This window comes from Acanthaster planci, linkage group LG03 (assembly GCF_054643075.1).
Source record: "Acanthaster planci isolate LZ-2023a linkage group LG03, COTS_SCS, whole genome shotgun sequence".
NCBI lineage: Eukaryota > Metazoa > Echinodermata > Asteroidea > Valvatida > Acanthasteridae > Acanthaster > Acanthaster planci.
In genome coordinates, this window is record NC_141779.1 from 25,361,508 (window position 1) to 25,367,890 (window position 6,383).

Consider the following 6,383-nt stretch of genomic DNA (forward strand, 5'->3'; position numbering starts at 1 on the left):
GTTTTAGTGGGTTAACCGATGAAGTTTTTAGTTATCCACCTAAAACAAACTCACCCCAAAAAGAGAATGTTCCCAAGTCTTCTCAACGGCCATTTTTCAAATGACATCCCTTACCTTCCTGGAGCTCTTCTGACAAATTTTCAATCACATTTTTGTTTGCTTTGCCCCCAGATGGGTGCCCCTAAACCTACAGAGATGATCCCATGCCATACTAACACAATCCCACAAACAGACCCCTCTTTTCGAAAGAATTTGTAGGCGTACTTTTTATGCGCCTCGATCGTCCTTGTTCAGGACCACAAATTCTCACAAACAGATGTCCTTGAATGTTGCAACCGAAAACCTTTTACTTCGAAGCTTCGAAGTGTTAATGGTCGTCTTTCCATGGAATTTGGCCGTCAATTTGTCCGGAGTGACCTCCCTCCTGCTTATTCCCGTGCCGGAATGTCTGCTGTCCAGCATACCGTACTGGTGTCGGTACTGTCAGGTTGCTCCAGCAAACTAAACAGAAGATTCCGCATTCTCCTAGAGTTTGGGACTAGGACACGTGCCGGAGCTAGAGGATAATGTTTTGATTCCCCTCCCATTAAGATAAAATCAGACATGGCGTTCTTGAAATGGTTCAAGTTGGGTAGGTTTATGTATGTGGAGCGGCCTCCGTCTTTTTTGGACCACTTTTTTGCTAATTATTTGATAAAAATATTTTTACGGCCAACTATAAAAACCTCCCGTGATATCCTGCCTTTATTCATGCTGAACAGCCTGGTTTAGTTACCGTAAACATAGGGGCTTCCCCTTAACCAGAAAAAAATATTCCTGCCGGAGTCTGGCAAATTCCCATGGGAATGTGTACAACCATCTTCGAGATAGCAGACATCAAGGATTGTCTACATCTACTGCTGTCTGGCTTGCCGAGGGCTACCAAAGCGTTTCCTGTAACCCATAAACGACCCTCTGAAGCTGTCGGAGCCTCTTTGAAGCTTTGATGCTTTCTAGAAGGCACGTGCCTCGGTAATTCTAGACATACGTTGGCAGCAGAGTAGGGTATGGTTCTAAGGCTTTTCCATGTGGCTCGTCACCGAGAGATATAACAGCAGTTGGGTACAAGCTTACCACCTTTTCCTGTGGTTTCTTTGCGGATTTAAAGGTTTGAGGGTGCAGAGGACATCCATGTAGGATTTTAAAACCATGTTTAAAAGACAAAACAAAACTGTTGCAACACTATTGTCAAAAAGGACGGTACAACTGATTTTTTTTTTTTACAATGAAGACCAACTCAAGCGCAGGGAACAATAGATTCCGGTAAACTATTCCAATGTGGTGTGGTGGATGGGTAGAAGCTGGTACTGTAGAACTTTGTTTTTGCATTTGGTCGGTGATAGGAGAACTGGTAAGATCTACGATGAGATCTGGATCGGGTTTTGAGGTCGTGTTGGACTTCAACTAGGCCATGGGTAATCTTGTAAAGGATTGCAAGTCTTGCAATGGTTCGCCTTTTGTCCTGCAGAGGCCAGCCGAGATCTTTCATCATGGCTGTGACATTGACAGTCCTTGTATAGTTGTCGCAACACATCCTGGCCGCGTATCTCTGGATACCCTCAAACTTCTTTTCCTCTCCAGTCAAGGTAGCCCAACCACAAACACCATATTCTCATTTGGGACGAACCAGAGATTGCTAAATAAGTGACTTAACCTTGCTGCTACAGGACTTAAAGTTCTGCCTGATGATACCAGTGATTTGCTTGGCGTTGGTGACAACCTAACTGATATGAGGTGACCAGCTGAGGTCGTTGCTTCAAATAAGACAAGGTACGGGTGACTACATGTGCTCTGAAGTGGTTTCCCATTGATTTTGTGGGTGTGAATTTGAGGAGTTCTCTTAGTAGTCAGTTGCACAATAAATCTCATTTCCTATTCTTTTTCCCATCTGCAAAGGGCAACTAAATCATTTTAAAGTGAGGCAGCATCTGAAGGAGAGTTGATTTCTCTATACGTATCCATCATCAGCAAACAGTCTGGTTTTCAAAGAAACATAATCATTTAAATAGAGGAGAAACAGCAGGGGGCCCAGGACTGTGCCCTCGAACATGCCAGATAAAACTTCTGCTGTTGTAGATCTTTCACTCTCTAAGACAACTTGCGGAGAGCATGTTGTAAGAAAAGTTGAAATCCAATTGTACACATTTGCCAGTGATCCCGTTGTGCTTAATTTTGATGGGGGGTCTTTGGTGTGGAACGCGACCAATTAATTTGGCGATATCGTCGACGGTGATGAGAAGTTGTGTATCACACAACTATTCTATTCTCTATTCCCTCAGCAACAATCTCGAGTGGTTCAATGTCAGGAACAATCTGCTGTAGGTCTGGAAAATTAGCAGTATTTTCTTTGGTAAAAACTGATTTGAAGAAATCGTTGAGGATATTTGCTTTACCAACTCGGTCAGAAACTACGTCAGAGCCATTCTTCAGCAGGTGGACAGGTGGACATTGTCAATGCGTTTGGATTTGACGTATTTCCAGAATTTTTTGGATTCTGTTGGAGATCTTCCTCAAACATGCTAAAAACATTCTTCTGGTGCACACTGTTGAGATTTCTTTTGTACACTCTACTACCGCTTCTATAAAGTCTTGAATCTTCAATAGATTGCTATTTCGGAGCCACCTCATCGCAGTTTCGCCTTTGCCAACACGCTAACTATGGTGGGCGCCACTCTTCTCTGAGAAACTCTCCCGGTCTGCTTTACCTCTATACTCCATATTCTCTGTACGTCTCGTGTATTCGTCTCCACTCCTCCCAATTCGTCTAACTGGATCTCCGGATCTGACTCGCTGTGCCAGTAAATTGGGGAGGGCCCAGTCTCCCGTTGCCAAGGCATATGCCGCTGATCTGGCTCCAGTGGTAGCTCTCTAGCATTTCTTCTAACACCACGTCCGCTATCGTGATGCCTGGCTCCGATTCCTTCGGGTTTAGTGTGGATCTCCTCAGTTCGTCCGCTCTGGCACCAGAACTGCCCTTAGACTCCAAGGAGTGTCTCCCCACTTGACTACTGTAGACACTATCCCTCCTCTCCTCACCTGCGACTGCAACTTTAACTCGCCCTCCATGCTCACTGCTCAAGTACAGAAGTTAGGCCTATACCAATCCTGTCTACTACACCACCTGTCGCCGCGCTGCAGCCGCCGGAGTTCCTCTCTGTCGATCTGGTAAGAGGGCGCTCTCCTGTGGTAGGACTGGACGATATATTTTGAATCCCCAGATTCGTTTGGTTGAAATAAACAATCAGGTAGTTAGAATTAATACCTCAAGTCAGGACGGTGGAGGGAACTGACGGTTGGACCACTGTGTAATGTGCTCGTTTAATACTCGTTTTATTCAGATATTTATACAGCACGTCTAACACAGTCTCTTCTATTTACACGGCAATTCATTCCTTCGCTGATCGTAAATACTCAGCCTAAGCATGCATCAAGCTCTGCTGCGGCTGTTCTGGTAGATTTCTGTAACCTCAACTACTACGTCAGTAACCAGCCCTGCTGCAATTACTCCCGGCCGGTAGATTTCTATAACTTCAACTACTACGCCGGTAACCAGCCCTGCTGCAATTACTCCGGTAGATTTCTATAAGTTCAACTACTACGTAGGTAACCAGCCCCCAATGCAATTACTCCGGTAGGTCTCTATAACTTCATCTACTCTGTCGTTAACCAGCCCCAACTGCAATTACTCCGGTAGGTTTCTATAACTTCATCTACTCTGTCGTTAACCAGCCCCAACTGCAATTACTCCGGTAGGTTTCTATAACTTCATCTACTCTGTCGTTAACCAGCCCCTACTGCAATTACTCTGGTAGGTTTCTATACTACGTCGGTAACCAGCCCTGCTGCAATTACTCCGGTAGATTTCTCTAACGGTGCCAGCTTCCTTCTGCATTATTTGCCAGTACCTGCTTGAGTACTCCGCCAGTTTCAACTGCGCCTTGCCTATGTGGTCTCTCGGTGTCGCCGGAGTCGCGTGAATTGCCGCCGTCAGCCCCAAAACAAAGATAGCGTTGGGTAGCGGCGTAAGATGGGGAACTTCACCTCGTAAAATGTTGTTATTGCATACATGGGCTCCATTCGGGTTGGACTACGCCTGCCCAGTGCATGTTTATGCACAGGCGCAGGCGCCACGACAGACACGCACACACTACGCCTGCGCCTAGGGAGCCCACAGTGATAACACCTTTTTGGCCGAGTTATCCATTTTGCGTCGCTATGCGGTGCTATACAATCTTTGCCCAAAACTTTAAGTCGAACAACAGAACTTATTGCGGCGAATAAAGTGAGCACATCACGTTTTCCTTTTGTTTTTTCTCCGGCCCGCGTCTAAGAATTCTTCTTTGGTTCAAAGGCTGTTGTCGCATAGCAACCCTATGGTGGTGCTCTTACGTACTGTATTTCCAGTTAAATTGATTGTACTGACAAGCCAAAAGAATCTCTTTAGAATCAACTAAAATTTATAATTATTCCATCAGATAAAGGTGAAACAGTTAATTTGGAGGATTAATTAATCATGGCTCGGAGTTTATCGCGTGTTCTGCGTGGTGACGTCACAAATTCAACAGCTTCTGTTTGCAATGCATTGTGCATATGCGTGCTGTAGGTACATGTATATATAGGCTTATGTGTAGAACTCCATGGGCATAAACCCTACATCGATTACTATTATGTACAGGTAAATCGCAATTATAATTCACCAAGGTTTTAATAGTAAAACTTGCTTATGAATTAAGTGAGACTGGCCAGGTCCTCGCGCATCACATAAGCATTTTACGAAATTTCTGATGAAATGAAAAACCAAAGAAAATTTCAATGAATTCCAGAGATTAAAATTTTAAAACGTTATGGTAAAGATAATGAATGTGTGTCGAAACAAAATATAATAAGCCATTTTAGGGCCTCAAGGCGTATTGGGGTCGAGGCAAGAGTTGAAAAACGCGTCTGGCAATTGCCAAGCATGTAGAAAAGCCGAACCACAGACTCCAATTGAAATATTTAGCGACTAGACTGAGGATGCAGAGAGGCTCTAAGAGACTATCTTTGAGCAACTGAGAAATTTCATTTCATATATCTTTTTGAGTGGAATTAACATAACGAATTTTTGAGTTGCAATCATTTTACCCAAAAAACCATGAAATTTGGAGAAGATTCTAGGGAATTTCCAAGAACGATTCGGGAAAAACTGAGCCAAATATGAGGAAAATAGAGAATTAAGGAATAAACGAAGTGGAAGCATATGCTGAAACAAATGTTCGGATTCTTAATTCCAAACTGACGCACAGGACCAATGTGCATTTCACCTGAACAAAATGATATTTGCAGCCCTGGGATTCAAGCTGTGGTATACGGTTTTATTGCACAGTCTTATATATTTTCAACATGGGCGGAGATTTCTTGTTACATGTGGGGGGATGATTTCTGAAAGCTCACCACAGCCTCCATCCCAGGTGAGATCGTGACAGCTGAAAGTGCGTGGTCGGTGGTGCAGGCTAAGGGTGCGCATAAAAGTGGAGGGATGAATGAATCGGTAACCCTCCCCCCTCAAAAAGTGGACGGATATTCCCCGGGATCTTCGCTCATGATTTTCAACACACTTATGAGAGATTAGTCATTTCTACCCTTTACAAACCTTACGTACTCGGACCATTCCCACAGTCTCAATCAGACTTGAATCTTACCACAAGTAACACTCCATTATACCTTTTGGACACACTAGGATTTGACAGCTCTTGAGAAAAGTGCATTTTGACACATCGACTTCAAGTTCAGAGCAGTTTCAATACTTCTATTTATATATTTCCCTCCGTATATAGTGGCATGCGACTATCCCAGGTTGTCGAAGTCTCAGCTGAAAGTATACAAGACAGGATACCGCATGATGGCACAATGGTATCTACCACCTGGTGCGGAAACTCGCCGATTGGATCGTTGGTCACCGGCCTTCATTGTCTATGATCGTTCCCTCGTCATAAGACGTGGAAACCTTGTTTGCTTTGACAACAGTTACTAGAGTGCCTCCTCATCCCACCTGCTTGGGACGGAAGTGCGCCTCCTTCGCTAATATTTGCTTTGATTTATTTCCGGGGAGGTATTTTTTATCGCTTGGCCGCCCATACAAAGAAACTACCATCATGTACGGGTGGTAAACTATCGCCGAATGGGTGTGGCTAACTTTTAGAAACACAGTGGATAAATAGAATTTGGTGTGACTGCCATGAGTGGTCCAATATTCTAGAGGTATTAGTCAGATCAAGTCTATTAATACGTCATTGTACTTTGAACCAATCATCACTGAGAAAAATGGTGACGAATGCATAAGAAATGTCGGCCCTGGGAGACAAGGC